Genomic DNA, 18,293 nt, shown 5'->3' on the forward strand with positions numbered 1-18,293 from the left:
ATTTACCTTTACCTCAACGTGTAGTTTGGTACACTCAATTACCGGTGGAATTTTTTACCTTACTCATGTTTCATATAAAATATATATTAATATTTTTATTGAATATTTTATTGTTTAAATTATATTTCTGAAGGCATAAATAAATGTAATTCTTTAAATTTTTTTTATTTTTTTATCTTTTTACAAATTAAATAACTTAAACTTATAATTAAAAAAAATTGTTGGATTTTTGAACAAAATTGACCACAAAAAAGTTTTTATATAAATGGTCATTTCGTCTATTCTATATATACAGAGAAAGATTTACTCAATTTCCTTAATTCGTTGAAGACATAGAGAGTATTATTCAAAGGTATCTTCAAGAGTTACATGGGGAATAAGTTGAATATAAAGAAACTAACAATGTTGAATAGTGAAAAATGTACAATGGAATCAATGCATGTATACTAAAATCAATGTGTTCATTTTAAATTACATGCCAATCTCTATTTCTATTAGAGTTTTTAATGCATTGATTTTAGTACATGTCAATTGTTATTTATATTCAATGTCTAACTCATTGATTTTATTGTACATGTCTATTTCTAGATGCATTGATCTAGAAATGATGGAAAATATATACTTAAATCAACATGTTGATGTCAATATGTTTATGTCTATTCTATTTCTATTTCTATGTCAACTTATATTCCCAATCAATTTCCAACTCAATGATTTCACTGTACATGTTAGTTTCTAGATGCATTGATTTGAAAATGATGAAAAATCTATATTGAAATCAATGCATTGATTTCAATGTACATTTCAATTTCAATTTTATTAATGTTATAGACACAATACACAAACATATAACTCTCCAACTAAACCTAACCACAACATATGGGCACATCACTTCCCTTATTACCATCCTAGATCCATCTTAACCCCAGATCTATCAAGCGCCAAGAGGGATCTAATCTTTTGAGGTGAAAACCTCTTTTTTGAGTGCGAGACTTGAGGAAAGGATTGCACCTCAAGAGATTTGATCCCTCTCGATGCTTGAGAGATCTAGGGTTAAGATGCATCTAGACTGGTTATATAATACTATATAATATCTATATTTGTATTTATGTGTCTCTTTCTTATTCCCTCTCTCTATCTCACCCCGCAAACATGCATAATCTCTCTCTCTCTCTCTCTCTCTCTCTCTCTCTCTCGATATATATATATATATATATATATCTTCCTCTTTCTCTCCCTCTCTCTCTCTTCCCCTTCTCTCCCTCTATCTTCCCCTTCTCCCCCTCTATCTCTTCCCTCATGCTCTCCTCTCTCACTCTCTTTCCATTGCTCCCTTGTCACTCCCTCTCTCTCTCTACCTTTCTCTCTCTATGTATTTATTCTTCCCTCCCCTTCTCTCCCCCTCCAACTCCAACTCTCTCTCCTTCTCTCTCTTGAGTCCTTTCTCTCTTCCTTCCTCTCTCTCCCTTTCTCTCCCACCTCCCTGTCTCTACCCCATCTCTCTCTCTCCCCTCCAACTCTATCACTATCTCCATCCCTCTCTCCTTCTCTCTCTCCCATCCACCTTTGTCACTATCTCCCTCCCTCTCTCCATCTCTCTGCCCCCTCCATCTTTGTGTCTCCCTCTCTCTCTTCCCCTTCTCTCCCTATCTCTCTCCTCTCCTCTCTCCCTCACTCTCTCTCAATTTCTCCTTTGTTAGTCCCTCTCTCTCCATATATATCTCTCTATGTCTTTAGTCTTTTCTCCATCTCTCTCTTGCACCCCTCCTCTTTCTCTCTTTTAAATTTGATCCTATTGTATTTTGTTTAAGAAAGTATTAAAAAAAATAACTTAATTGGTTGTAAATATTGAACCTATATTTTGGATCAATCATGTCAACTAAAATATAATAATAAAAAACTTAAAAACATCATGCACTCTCTTTCCTCTATTATCACTAGTTAAGATGGATCTATATTGGTTCTTAATTATAGTATTTATGTGTAGAGTTTTCTTCCGATATCATCACATCCATAATTGAGAGAATCGACATTTCGAGCCATCCGACGTGGCTCATCATCAGTATAGATCAATAAGTGTGTAAGACAAATCTCGTAGGAATGAATAAATAGAGGGATGAGATGGATGGAATGGGAATGGTGTTAGCCGACCATGTCTTAATTAATATTGATGATATTGATTATTAAAAATACTTGATGGCATCGTGATGCAAGTGGCCTAGTCTCCTATGCCACAGCTCACCAACATCTTAGCTTTGTACCACCTCTTCCTTGGAACTCAACGCAACACAATCATCTACCTCTAGCTTGTAGAGATTCTTTACTCGAATCCCAATTCGCTTGGTCTATCCGGTGTCGATATGCCTCAGGAAAAAATTTCCTTTACTAATGACTACATCATAGCCTTTATCTTCTAGCATAGCAATAGACACAAGATTATTTTTCAATCCTGGTACATACTTAACAGTAGATAAGGTGAGAGGAGCACCACGCTCCCTATGAAACACAACTGTACCTTCACCTGAGACACAATACTTTCCATCATCGCCCATCTCGATCCGCATCTGGATATCCTTATCCTCCAATGTACTGAAAAGATTCTTGTCACCCGAAATGTGGAAAGAAGCTCCACTGTCTAGGTACCAAACACATCCCACCATGGATGAAACCATGCATGCGATAAGCGAGAAATCTAGCTTAAACTGTGAGGCTAATGCATCAGCATCAGATCCCCTGGAGGAACCCTTCTTGGATTTATTTAGTGGACAATTCATTGCATAATGGCCCACTTCATGACAGTGAAAGAATTGCACTTTTGACTTGTCAACCTTCTTCCCACCATGAGAAGATTTGGATTGGGATGCCTTCCCTTTCCCTTTCTTAGCTTTGCTCGCTAAAGCTAGATTTTCTTCATCATCTTGTTTTGATGAAGATCCACCCCTGGTGCTTCGCCTTATCTCCTCCTGCATCAAATCCGACCAAAGTCATTCCCAATATGGTAGTTTCTCTCTTCCATTAACTGAGTCCTAGTAGTTATGCCAGCTCTTAGGAAGACTGAGGAGTGCAAGACTCACCATGTCATCATCAAAAGACATGATCCCTACGCTTCGAAGCTCATCCCTGTAGGTGGTGAGCTTGTTCAGGAACATAGAGATTGTGTCGCCCTTTTCGCACTTGATCTTTCGAAGTTTATCTTTCAGCGCCAGCTTCCTCTGATCGCTGCTATTCTGATAAAGATCTTTCAATGTTTTCCACATCAAAAATGGAGTCTCCTTCCCATGGAGGCTCGAGAAAATGTGATCTCAAACTCCCTCCATGATGATTCTCCTAGCTTTAGCCACACACATTTTCCATTCTGCCAGTTGAGTAGCATTAGTCAGCTTCTGGACTTCTTGATCAATGAAGTCCTTTAGACTGTTATCTTCTAATACTGCCTCCATGCGATCCTTCTAGGCTATATAATTCGAACTGCCATCAAGGGCATATTCGAGTCTTAAACCACTGAACGCCATAGGTGAAATAGATGTGATAAGAACTCAATTCAATATTCAGAAACCAAACTTTGAACTTCTCCTGCTTGTATACTATTCTTCCTTGATCACCTTTGTTCCGGTACCATGTAGATTTTCCCACTGTAGATGACCTGGGAATGCAATGTACTAAAGCAAAACACTTGATCTACTTCTACAAACAATTTAGCGGAAGCTTAATCGAACATGAGAAACATCAAGCATGAATATATATAACTGAGAATGAGAAGTATTCAACCATAACACAGAAGATATAACACTGGGGAAAGCACCAGCCTAAAACCCCAACTCTGTATTATCTATAATGGGAAAATCTATACAGTAAGTGCGAAGGTTGGACCGCATATCAATCACCACATATCAGACATCCCCAGGGTGTGGAAAACTAGTTCTAGCACCCTCCCATACTACTTCAGGTGAGACCTCAGTCTGAGCTCTGCAAACTCTTGCCGAAAGGGCTAGTATCACTAGGATTTTCTTGGCTAAATCACTTCCGAACCTAGGTCAGGCCTCATTAAGCTGTAAGGGTTGGCCCTACGGTTGCAAAATTTGTCCCTGGGGCTATAGAGGTTGGCCTTGTGAGGACATGGGCTGGGAGGTTTGCAGAGCATAGTGCATCTGCTGTTGCACGGTTTGTTGCAACTGTTGCAAGGGTTTCCCTTGTAGTTGTTGCAGTTGACCTTGCTGCGAGATCATTTTCCCTTGTTGTTGCATGGACAACCCTTGCTGCAACAAAGGTTTCCCTTGTGGTAACAAAGGTTTCCCTTGTTGTTGTAGAGGTTGTCCTTGCTATTACAAGGGTACTTGAACAGTGCCCGGAAAATTTCCAAACTAAATCTGGCCATAGCCACCCTGGAAAGTGGATGAGCCAGGCTGAATGTACTGCCCAGACTGAAGGGTGTAAGGTTGATTAACGATTCCTTGAGAATAATATGGAATGTAAAGAGTTTGGTATTGGACCTAAGCCTCATAGGGCTGTTGATATTGGACATTGCTCGATCCAGAGGGACCAACAGGATTTTGAACCTATTGGTACTGGACATTTCTTGATCCAGTAGGATCAACAAGGTTGTGAATAATGCCAGAAGAAGGCTGGTTCATACCAAGCATGTGAGCCACTCACATTGGTGGCCCTTGACACCATATAAACATTCAGGTTTTTCCCCCCAGCTGGTGGCATAGCTTGGCCACTGACCAAAGGGATGGAGGAATTGACAAAGACATTCCTTGAGACCATCGGTTGAACTGGACGGGTGACTAGGACTAACAATATTGTTGAAAATAGCAACAAGAAATGGTAAAAATAGAAGTGCTAAAATTAGCACTGCTATAAATAGCATTTTGGGATACATTCCAATTTTAGTTAGTCCTTAAACTAAAATTGAGAATTAAAATTCGAATTTGATCTTAGCAATTATTTGTAAAATAATTAATTAATTAATCTTGAGTTAATTAGTTGTAGAAAATCAAACATGAAGTCTATGTGAAGACATGCAATAGTTTCTCCATTGATTGAGGAAGTTATCCCTTGATTAAAGGAGATCAAGATGAGTTGTACTTTGAGTTGTAATTAGTTAGCTTAGTTAACTGAGTTAAGTCCAGTTAGATTAGTTCAAATAGTTTGTTAAACTAATTGTGAGTTCAGTTAGTTAATGCATACATGCATGTAACTATTGCACTTCAGATAATTGAATATTCTCTCATAAATAACCCATGCATGTCAGTTCAGACAGAGACCCAGTTGAGATCAGATGATGGGACAGTGTACTATCAGTTGCAGGAATATTCCATGGAGGATATCTCTTGCATGCAGAAGGAATTCATTCCTTGGATATTGCGCAGTTACTTTTGAGTTTGATGAGTGTGTGATGAGGTCAATTCACACAGGTGGCAGCATTGGACCCCAAGGAAAACTACACAAGGAAATAGGAGGCTTGGAGGGCTGAGGAAAGGCATATCTTGTGTCTATTCAGTCTGTGAGCTGGAATTGTTGGATTGTACTGAGAGCGGGATAACTTGTGAGCTAATTCTTTGTGTAATCTGAACATATTTCCACTTGTATGATAATACCGATATCAGGGCTTTTCGCTAAGGCTTTCCCCAGAGTATTATTCTATGTTCATGTGTGATTGATTTCTCATTCTCAGTTATATGTGCTCTATTTGATCTTACTCAAAATCGATTAAGCTTCCGCAAGGTTTTTGTAGAAGTAGATATGGTATTTTGCTTTAGTATATTGCATAATATGTTGATTTACAGTGGGAAATTCTACATGGTATCAGAGCAAAGGTGATCAAAGCGAAGAATAGTATACAAAGAAGGGACAAGTTCGAAGTTTCAAGTTCCGATTATAGAATTCGAATTCTTATCACATCTCAAATTTCCCCAATGGCATTCAACGGTTTAAGACTCGAGTATGCCCTTGATGGCAACTTGAATTATAAAGCCTGGAAGGATCGCATGGAAGTAGTATTAGAGGACAACGGTCTAAAGGACTTCATTGATCAAGAAGTCCCCAAACCAGCAGCAACTAATGCTATAGAATTGGCGGAATGGAAGAAATGTGTGGCTAGAGCGAGGAGAATCCTTCTGGAGGGAGTTCGAGACCACATAGTCTCAAGTCTCCATGGGAAGGAGACACTATTTTCAATGTAGAAAACATTGAAAGATCTATATCATAACAACAGCGATAAGAGGAAGCTAGCGTTGAAAGAAAAGCTTCGGAAAATCAAGTGTGAAAAGGGCGACACAATCTCTACATATCTCAACAAGCTCACCACCTACAGGGATGAGCTTGGAAGTGTAGGGATCACGACAACCGATGATGACATGGTGAGTCTTGCTCTCCTCGGTCTTCCTAAGAGATGGCATTGCTACCAAGTCTCGGTTAATGGAAGAGAGAAACTGCCAGATTGGGAACGACTTTGGTAAGATCTAATGCAGGAGGAGATAAGAAGAAGCACCAAAGATGGATCTTCATCAAGGCAAGATGATGAAGAAAATCTTGCCTTAGAGAGTAAGGCAAGGAAAGGGAAAGGAAAGGCGTCCCAATCCAAATCTTCTCATGGTGGGAAGAAGGTTGACAAGTTGAAAGTGCAATGCTTTCACTATCATGAAGTGGGCCATTATGTAATGAATTGTCCATTAAAGAAATCCAAGAAGGGTTCCTCCAAGGGATCTGATGGTGATGCATTAGCCTTACAGTTTGAGCTAGATTTCTCGCTTATCGCATGCATGGTTTCATCCACGGTGGGATGTGTTTGGTACTTGGATAGTGGAGCTTCTTTCCACATGTCGGGTGACAAGAATCTTTTCAGTACATTGGAGGAGAAGGATCTCCAAATGCGGATCGAGATGGGCGATGATGGAAAGTATTGTGTCTCAGGTGAAGGTACAATTGTGTTTCAAAGGAAGTGTGGTGCTCTTCTCACCCTATTTGTTGTTAAGTATGTACCAGGCTTGAAAAAGAATCTTGTGTCTATTGCTATGCTAGAAGATAAAGGCTATGATGTAGTCTTTAGTAAAGGAAAAGTTTTCCTAAGGCATATCGGCACCGGACAGACCAAGCGAATTGGGATTCGAGTAAAGAATCTCTACAAGCTTGAGGTAGATGACTGTGTTGCACTGAGTTGGTGCAAAGCCAAGATGTTGGCGAGCTATGGCATAGGAGACTAGGCCACTTGCATCACGGGGCCTTGAAGATCATGCAAAAAATTTCTACCGACTTACCCAAGGGAAAACTAGAGCAAACGGACACATGCAAAGGATGCACCCTGGGTAAGTATGCAAAAGCTTCCTTTTAGGATCGAGATAGTAGAGCTGGAGCAATCCTAGAGTGAGTTCACTCAGATGTATGTGAACCATTCTCTACAGCCTCCACCGCTAAGCAAAGGTACTATGTTATTTTTATTGATGATTTTTCTCGTAGATGTTGGGTCTACTGCAGAAGGAATTAAATGGGAACTGACGACACCTCATAACCCACAACAAAATGGGGTGGTTGAAAGGAAGAACAGATCTATTGTGGGAGCAGTTTGAGCGATGTTGCATGACCAAAGCCTACCACTTCATTTGTGGGTTGAGGCATGCAATACATCAGTATGCTTGCAGAACAGAAGCCCGCACTGTATACTAGGAATGAAGACACCTATGGAGGCATTTTCTGAGAAGCGACCAGATGTGAGTCACTTCAAGATCTCTGGATCATTATTTTATTGCCATGTGACCAAAGATTCCCGGAAGAAGCTAGATCCAACAGCTGAGTTGGGGATACTTGTGCGGTACACTGATACACCCCACAACTATCAGGTGTTCCTGCCTACTAGTCAGAGGACAATAGTACGCAGAGATCTGAAGTTCAACGAGCAGAAATCCATGTGAGTATCAGTTGAGAGGGAGCTCAAGCTACATGCAGAGGAGGAACTTTTAGTTCCTAAGGAGGAGGAGCCTCAGATTGATGCGTAGCAGCCGCATGCAAAGGATCTGGGAGTGGAGACATCTACTCATGACGAGTCTTCCAGAGATGGGAAGAAGCGCTCAAGGGAAGCTGACAGGTTGACGATGGATGCGCGAGAGAATGTGGGACAACCATCTTCTCAGCGCAGACAGAGGAGGTCACCCGAGCGGTACACAAGTTACATGGACCTGGTTGGGGAGTGTGTAGAGTCTGAACCTTCTTCATTCAAGGAGGTAGTGCAGCAACCAGTCTGGGTTGATGCTATGGTAGAGGAGTACGACTCTATCATTCGTAACAGTGTGTGGGATGTTGTCCCAAAAACTCAGGACAAGTCAGTGGTGAGTTCTACATGGATTTACAAGGTAAAGCAGGCAGCTGATGGCAGTGTTGAGAAACATAAGGCAAGGTTTGTTGCCTGTGGTTTCTCACAGGTCGAGGGGATTGACTATGATGAGACATTTGCTCCAGTAGCAAGGTACTCATCTATCAGATCGATGTTGGCACTATCAGCTCAGATGGGTTGGAAGATCCATCAGATGGAAGTGAAGACCGCATTCCTCAATGGGAAGATTGAGGAAGAGGTGTACATTGAGCAGCGAGGATGCTTTGAGACCTTCGATCGCGAGTCGCATGTGTGCCGACTCAAGAGGGTTTTGTATGGGCTGAAGCAAGCAGCTCGTGCTTCGTACACTAGGATCGACAGTTATTTCACGGGTTGGGCTTCACCAAGAGTGAAGCAGATGCAAACCTTTACCACATCATGGTAGAAGGTAAGCCATTGATCATTGTTATTTATGTGGCTGATATGATTTTGACAAGTGATGATCAGTTGATCAAGTCTTGCAAGGAGGACCTTGCAAGAGAGTTCGAGATGAAAGACATGGGTCTTATGCACTACTTTCTAGGCATAGAAGTGTGGCAGAAAGATGGGGAAGCATTTGTGTCTCAAGGCAAGTATGCCAATGAGATACTCAGGCACTTCCACATGGAGAAGTGCAAGCCCATGCAGACTCCTATAGCTCGTAACTGGAGGAAGGAGGATGCTACTTCAGGTGAGGTAGTAGCTGCTACTATTTATCGGCAGCTTGTGGGTTCACTAATATATCTAGTGAACACACAACCAGACTTATGCTTTGTAGTGAACCAGCTGAGTCAAGCTATGGGTTATCCTACCAAGCTGTTTTGAAAGGCAACGAAGCATGTACTGAGATACCTCAGAGGCACATCTCATTATGGATTGTGGTACAGACGAATAGAGGGAGTGACGCTTCAGGGCTTCACAGATGCAGATTGGGCAGGGAGTCCATTAGACCGGAATAGCACTTCTAGAGGAATTTTCAACCTTGGTTCAACTTTAGTTTCCTGGTACAACAGGAAACAGAGGTTAGCTCAGCAAAGGATGAATACATGGCTGCCAGTCAGGCAGCATGCAAGGCCATTTGGATGTGGAAGATTCTAGTGGGATTTTTTGGTCAAAGGATGGATCCAACTGTGATCTACTGTGATAATAAGAGTTGTATCAAACTCTCTGGGAATCTAGTATTTCATGACAGGTCCAAGCACATTGATATCTGATACCATCATCTTCAAGACTGTGTGGTCAAGAGGATCATGTTGTTGCTGTATGTTTCAACTGAGGAACATGATGCAAATATTTTGACTAAGGCATTGTTAAAATGCAAGTTCGAGTTCCACAGAGACAGGATTGGGGTGACTGATAATCCCTTTCTTGTTGAGAGAGAGTGTTGAAAATATTAACAAGAAATGCTAAAAATAGAAGTGCTAAGATTAGCATTGCTATAAATAGCATTTTGGGATACATTCCAATTTTAGTTAGTCCCTAAACTAAAATTGAGAATTAAAATTCGAATTTGATCTTAGTAGTTGTTTGTAAAATAATTAATTAATTCATCTTGAGTTAATTAGTTGTAGAAAATCAAACATGAATTCTATGTGAAGACATGCAACAGTTTCTCCATTGATTGAGGAAGTTATCCCTTGATTAAAGGAGATCAGAATGAGTTGTACTTTGAGTTGTAATTAGTTAGCTCAGTTAACTAAGTTAAGTCCAGTTAGATTAGTTCAAATAGTTTGTTAAACTAATTGTGAGTTCAGTTAGTTAATGCATACATGCATGTAACTGCTACACTTCAGATAACTGAATATTCTCTCATAAATAACTCATGCATGTCAGTTCAGACAGAGACCCAGTTGATATCAAATGATGGGACAGTGTACTATCAGTTGCAGGAATATTCCATGGAGGATATCTCTTGCATGCAGAAGGAATTCATTCCTTGGAGATTGCGTAGTTACTTTTGAGTTTGATGAGTGTGTAATGAGTCCAATTCACATAGGTGGCAGCATTGGACCCCAAGGAAAGCTACGAAAGGAAATAGGAGGTTTAGAGGGATGAGGAAAGGCATATCTTGTGTCTATTTAGTCTGTGAGCTGGAATTGTTGGATTGCACTAAGAGCAGGATAGCTTGTGAGCTAATGCTTTGTGCAATCTAAACATATTTCCACTTGTATGATAATACAGAGATCGGGGTTTTTAGCTGAGGCTTTCCCCGGAGTATTCTTCTTTGTTCAGGTGTGATTGATTTCTCATTCTCAGTTATATGTGTTATATTTGATCTTGCTCAAAATCGATTAAGCTTCTGCAAGTTTGTTGTAGAAGTGGATCTGGTATTTTGCTTTAGTGTATTGCATAATCTGTTGATCTACAGTGGGTAATTCTACAGATATAAGAGGTTTTAGAATGGTTGGTTGCACCGGGACTGAGATAACAGCATGTTGGGAGGTTGAGTTTGCAATGAACGGACCTGAAGTAGGCATGGTGCCTGACGCCCAAACAGGGTTATGGTCAAGTGATGAGGCATTAATTGTACATGAAACCAACTGTGCCAAAGAAACATAATTAGGTGACACACTGGCGGGAATAACCCCTGTATAGGGGAAACCTTCAAGAGGAAAGGGATGTTCTTCCTCTTAGACAGTGTGTGGAGTAGAAACTTCTGACTCCTCCGAAGAGGTGACTAGAGCATCACCTTTGGGTTCCATATCTGGGAAAAAATGATGGTGAACGTCCGAAGAAGTACGAGGGGATAATTCCAAGGGAACACCCAACTGATCGTATACACTGTAAGGATGTTGTGGTGATATCACAAAAGAGTCAAACAAAGGATTCAGAGGATAGATAACCAGTCCAAGTTGATCGTTAGTGGTCAATGAACTCTCAGGAGTTTGAACGGCATTGTATGGAGATTCTGGGCCAAGATCAACAGATGACCCAGTGTCTAAAGTAGGTGGAGGACGAGATGACAAAGATTGAATGCTCAGAACAATTTCGAGTTCAACACCTTGGTCCTTGAGTGACTCTGGTAACTCAGGAAATGACTCCTCAAACAATCTTTCAAACGAAGGACAGGAAGATGGACTAGGTGAACCAGATGGTTCAACCACGATGACCTTGTCTTAGTTAGCAAAAAAGAGACAAATAAACTTCAAGGCTTTAAAATGTTCTTTAATGGAAACTCACAATTTGGTCTAGAAAAAGCTTATAGGATGTTATCGGATTGTGGGAAATCAATTATTAAGACGCATAAATAGACTGGTACTCTTTCATTTTTTTAAGAGTCGAGAAAGAAAAAAAGATGACTCTATCGCTTTCGATTGGAAACAAGCTTGAAAGGACAAGTGCTCGAATGATATTTTAAGTTTAATGAGTCAAAAATATCAAATGACTACTCTGGATGATCTAGGTAAATAGGATTACCAGGCAACCGTGAACTGCAGAATATCTCCCAGCGAACTGAGAAGTTACGAGCAGGAAATCTCCCCGAATGTTGTGTTCGGTGTAGCACGTTTGCAAGGCAGCTGACTCAGCTTCCTAAGGATAAAGGATTGTAGCCTATAGGGGTCTCCTGTTATATACTTGATAGTACAGGGAGCACAAATCTGTACTAGCGTTGTCTAATGCAAAGCTAACGACAACTGCTAGGTTTAAAGATGTCGGAACACGTCTCTAGCCTAGACCTTCTAGATATGATCGTTAGGTGTCAAATGTGCCTTAGGTTAATTGAGTTCATTTTAAAGTTTATCTTGAGTTATGTCTCAGTTTTTAGGCCTTAGCGATGTGACTTGAAAACCTTAAATGCAACTAAATGAGACAAGTCATTTTCAATTCGATGAATTGCCTACACTAGAGAGGGTAGAAACTACACAATCAAATGCAAACAACCAAGCAACTGAAAGCAAAATGATCTTTCACTACTTCACTTTTCGATAAAATAAACTAATGAAAAATGCATTCCAATTCCTAATTTCTTGACAAGTACATTTCTAACAGTCCTTTCAAAAGCAAAAGAGTTCTTTTCTTTTTCAAATGCTAATGCAATCCTAGTCTTTAATGATGCTAACTATCGTAGCGTAATGATGCAACAAACTAGAATTTCATACTTTTTCATGAAACGATGAAATGAACTTTCACATGGAACGCTTCAATGAAAAATTTTCGAGACAATTAGATCTTCAAGGGAATAAAAAACATGAAAAGAGAGACTCATTCACACTAATGAAGCACCAACCTTACCAAAAACAAGACAAGCAATGTAATCCATCTTGAAAAAGAAAAGTTTAGACAAGCAAAAGAAAACTTTTCAAACTTGTGTAATGGAGTTCAAAGTCGTAAAAGGATCACAAACGAAATGCAAGGAGTAAGTACACCAACAACTTGACTCACTGAGTTCACAATCAACTGAATGGATAACAATCTAGATGCCCTAGTGTCACTAACTATCCAATGACTCAAGAAATTAAGCAGAAAGATGATAAGCCAACAAGCAAACAAAACCAAATGAAAAGCGGCTTTCTAGTCAGGGAGAAAATGGTCTAAAATGCTTATGGGGTCGAAATCATGAGAGCAAAACACACTGGCCAACATTGGGGACAAACCCTAATCTTCACTTACAAGCATCGGTGCGACTGCCTAACTAACAACAAGTGCGAGAGGTAGGCCAGTGCGACTGTTTCTAGCATCTCGTGCTGATTGACGCGACTGTCAGCGGATTAAATGCGCTGAGCGAGGGAGCCAATTTTTTATTTTTATTTTTATTTTTAGTTTATTTTTTTATTTTTTAAACAGGGACCAGATCTGCTGCTATAAATTCCAAACTCAAGCCAATAAGCAAAATAAAAGAAACAGAACCAAAGGGAAAAAGTGGAACTAGAAAAGTTCACACGAAATCATGAAATCTCAAATAAGACAAATAGAAGGATTGGCTCCCCAGTATGGTCACCAATTTGTGGTGAAGTAAATTATGAGTGTGGACACAAACAATTCCTCTAGCCTGATAATGGGTCTAGCCACAACTGATACATTCTATGGAATATTTCCTTAGGTTAAAACCAATTAAGAGGGCCTACCTCTTAGCACGCTTATCCCATTTGATGATGTCCTTGTTTGCTCACTCCAGCTATCTCTTGCTTCTTTCTTCAAACACCTAAAACAAGTAAACAATAGCAAACAACAACCATGATAATAGACAAATTGTAATTCAACCTACTTAACAAGTCAAGAAACATTAAGCCATGAACATGTAAGATGACAAATCATGTAGGAAATCAATCGATAGTTGCAGATATATTGAATCAAGAAGAGATTACAACCATTTTCTTGACGTTGTCGTTCTCCTTTGACAAAACCAGGTTCCCACACACTTTTGCTAGCATTCCATAATGGCCTCAACAACAATAGTTTTAAGGCTCTTCCCTTTGGACTTCACACTAAACCAAATTCACACTTCTCCCTCACACAACTAGAGAGCTACAACTATGAATAGCTTGTTGTTTACTCCAAACTTAATTAGCACTAGCACACCAACATTAACACTAGCTTGTGCTTGAGAAAAAGGGAGGTTTATATAGGATGAATGGATGGGAGATGGATCATCTTCTCATGGGAGAAGGTCTTATCCCTTGAGGTATTTGCATTATTATAGGGGAAAAGAGCCCAAACTGACATCCTCAACCTCATCCGACCAAACCATTTAGCAAACTTCTGTTACAAAGCTTCTAGAGTTGGAAGCTTCGACTCTTTATTTAAAAAAAATTCCATAAGAAGACCGGCACGACTGGAACAAAGCTCAGTCACTCCGGTCAGTGCTAGGGATAGTGTTAATCCCTGCATACAGCGTGGGGAGGACAAAAGGGAAATGGTGCAAAAGGGAATTGTTCTACTCATGAAGAGGGACAACATGGGAGTTTCTTCATGAAGGGTAAGCATGTAGGGTTCACTATAGAAGTCCTCTAGGATCAAGGAATGGGGAGTACAAGGACAGTGACAAAATGTTGTGTAACACTACATATAACATATTTGTTCGTATGTTCACAAGATACTTGAGTAAACCCACCAATTTCTAATAAACAATAGCATCCACTTCCTCACCTGAAGTGGCATCCTCTTTCCTCCAATTGGTCTCTAGAGGAGTCACCACGGGTTTGCATCTATCTAAGAAGAACCTCTGAAGTATCTCATTGGCATACTTTTCGTGAGAGACAAACAATTCCCCATAACCTTTCCATACTTACAATCCAAGGAAGTAGTGCATGAGACCCATGTCCTTAATTTCAAACTCTCTTGCAAGGTCCTGCTTGTATGATATGATTAACTGCTCATCACTATTCAAAATCAAGTCATCAAAATATAAGACAATAATCAACAATTTACCTTCTACCAAAATATGTTAGAGGTTTACATCCACTTCAATTTTGGTGAGCCCCAAATCGGTGAGACAGTTATCGATCCCGATGTACAAGCACGGGGTGCTTGCTTGAGACCGTATAACACTTTCTTGAGTCTTCACACATAAGACTCTCGATCAAAGGTCTCAAATCCTTCTGGTTGCTCGATATACACCTCCTCCTCAATAACTCCATTGAGGAATGTTGTTTTCACATCCATCTGGTGGATCTTCCACCCCATATGTGCAACCAGATCAAGGATTGATCTGACGAATGAGTACCTTGATACAAGAGAAAAGGTCTACTCATAGTCAATCCCCTCAACCTGAGAGTACCCCTTGGCCACAAATCTAGCCTTGTACTTTTCTATGCTTCCGTCTATTGCATGCTTTACCTTGAAGATCCATCTTAAGCCCATAATTGATTTATCTGTTGGCCTTGGACCACTTCCCATACACTATTGTTTACAATGGATTCATACTCTTCCACCATTGCATCAACCAATTAAAATTTTTTCTACTTCTTCCTCGAAAGAGGATGGCTCAGTCTCTGTAAGCTCAATCATTAGAGACATGTAGCCAATGTACCAATATGGTTACCTTCTCTGCCTGCGTTGACTTCAAGGAGCACCCACATTCTCTGTCGCATCCTACTTAAGTCTCTCAGCTTCCCTGGTTCTTTTTCTTCCTTCTTTGGTTTTTAATGCTTGAGTGGTTGTCTCCACTCTCTTCTCCTCAATTTGTGGCTTCTCCACAACTTCTTGAGGTTCCTCGTTTGGAGCTAAAAGATCCTCTTCTAGTGGGATCTGAAGCTCCCTCTCAAGAGAGCACCGCATGGCTTTGTCTTCATCAAATTTTACATCCCTTCGCACAACTGTCATTCTGAGGGATGAAAAGTACACACAGTAGTTGTGGGGAGTTTCCATGTAACCCACAAATATCCCCAACTCTATTGTCAGCTCTAGTTTCTTCCTTGTTTCTTTGGAGACATGGTAGTAGATAGAGGTTCCAAAAATCCTAAAGTGCGACACATCTAGCTTCCTCCCCGAGAAAGCCTCCTCCAGTGTAATCATGCCAAGAATCCAGTGAGGACTCCTGTTCTGCAAATAGACTGTTGTGTTGCATGCTTCAACCCATTAGTATAGAGGTAGGATTTGGTCTTGTGACATCACCCTCACTGCTCCCAGAATATTGCGGTTCTACCTCTCAGCTACCACATTCTCCTGTGAGTTATGGGGTTTTGTCAACTCTCCTCAAATGCCTTCTTTTGAACATAAATAAGGGTCAAGAAGAGAAAGGATTCCTGCACAGAGTGATGAATTAAGAAACTTCGTCGGGGTACTAAACAAACCAACTAACAACAAAGTAATGCTTGGGATTCCTTAAGGTGACTCTGTCAGGGTACTGAACATGCCTACTACCGGCAAAGCAACACGAGGGAAAGTGCTTAACTATGAACATCAATAGCTTGATATACTCATTATCCTTTTCCCTAATCAAAATAGTTGAGGTAGGGAAAGTTTTATGAATGTGTTTAAAGTCGAGAAAGGTATAGGAGAGGCTATATCTTAATCAAGAAAAGTGGTGAATCCTTGGTGATCTACACGGTGAATCAATACTTCTTGAAACACTAAGACCTCATACTTAAAGTTAGACCTAAAAAAAGAAGATAGAGTTCTTCTAGTGAATCACCAAGTGTTGTTGTTGGGACAAACACCCTCCAAAATTTTGCCTAAATCCAAATTTTGGAGCCTTCTTATGGTCATGCCATCTTTCATTTGAAGCCACTAAGGCAATTCTTGGTCATGTTGTTCAAATTTTCAAGTCTTCCTTAAGAATTTCAAAGTGACCTACTTTTACATGCTTAGCTTGTGATGCCTACATAGTGAACTTATTCTAAGCAAGCTTAGTAGATGTGTACCCTTGGAAGTAAATAATTGCACAATTCTTTATGATAGTGACTACGATGTGCTTAATGACAGTGACTATGCAATGCCTAATGACAGTGATTGCGTAGTTTCTAGAGATAGTTATTGTGCAATTTTTGATGACAATGCTTGCGCAGTCCTTGATGCTAGTACTTATGCAGTTCCTAGAGATAGAGATTTCACAATCCTTATGGACAGTGACAATGTAAGGGAATCCTTTGCATATAGTGATTGTGCACTCTTTGTTGATAGTGAGAGTTTACTTCTTCAAGTCAATCAATTCACTCTTGGCCCCTAGTCTCCCAACATGCACTAAGCGCACTCACCAATCTTAACCCCAATTACATGTATGCTCTCACTATATAAAGATTCCAATCCAAACCTCATATTCATTCATCTTTTTCTTTTGAGCTATGTGCATTGTTGGAGTATAAGGAGCATTCTCTCACTCATGATTGCAAATGTGTCATCTTCCATGTGAGTTTCTCAGTTGTCGCTTTTGATTTTGCAAGTGTCTATTTTGCTTTCTCTTTCTCTTACATGTTTCATTTTTTCTTACTTTATCTTTTTCAAGTGTCGCTTTTCTTTCTTTCATTCTTTCATGTGTCGTTTGTGCTTTCTTTTGTTTTTGCAAGTGTCACTTTTTCTCATACATGTGTCACTTTCACTTGCTTTCTTGTATCTTGCTAAGATCACCATGGCACATCTTATAGAGGTAGCTCTAGCACACTCTCTTGCACTAATTGATACCATTTATCATTTAGAACATGTTTTGGATACATTCCAATGGCATAATGCACTTTCTCTTTGCAGTTGATACTTATGTTGTAATAGTTTGCATCTTAAGTGTCACACATGGAGATAAATGTCGCTTTGTTGTTGTTTCAATGAATACATTTTGATTTAGGTACCGTGTATCTTGTTTTCATGTCGTTGATCATATATGCGTGTGTGTGATCATGTTCAAGACTTATTGTATGCTCTTACTCTTACTTTCTTATCTCACTAATCTCACACTTAGTCAATTTTGGAGTTTTCTTTATCCTCATAAGTTGTGCAATCAATGATAAATCCTCAACCTTAAGCTATTGTGCAGTGAACATTCCTAAGCCATAGTGTTGAAGCCCTTACATTTTGGAAATTCACATTGCACAATCCTAGAGGACAACCTCCTTCAACTATGCTTTGAGAAACCTCAATGCACATTCACTCAAAACTTGTTGCCTACACATCCTCGCTGCACAGTCCTTGATCAACCCTACCTTGTATTGCATGCTATGAAGTCTTAGTGGACATTAGGGCCATCCTTCAACCTTGCAGTGCTCAAATGCATAATACATGGATATATAGAAATATGGTGATAGAATTGCAATTGCTAAAGAAGTTTAATCTAAAATCAAGAGACATAATTCTACTCTATTGATCTGCAAAATTTAATTCACAATTTATAACAACATTCACAAACATGTAATAAGAAAAACCACACATGCACAACATTTTTCTAGGGGAACCCAACTAGGAAAAACCCCTCAAGCTTCTTTTCATTAATAAGATGAATAGAGATTTTATTACAATTTCTTGCTTGCTCTGAGCACAACCTGCAAGTGAATAACCTATCTCTCTGCTCAATGAGAAG

This window comes from Pinus tabuliformis, chromosome 5_2, assembly GCF_031772625.1.
Source record: "Pinus tabuliformis cultivar Carrire ecotype Pingquan chromosome 5_2, CPIR1, whole genome shotgun sequence".
NCBI lineage: Eukaryota > Viridiplantae > Streptophyta > Pinopsida > Pinales > Pinaceae > Pinus > Pinus tabuliformis.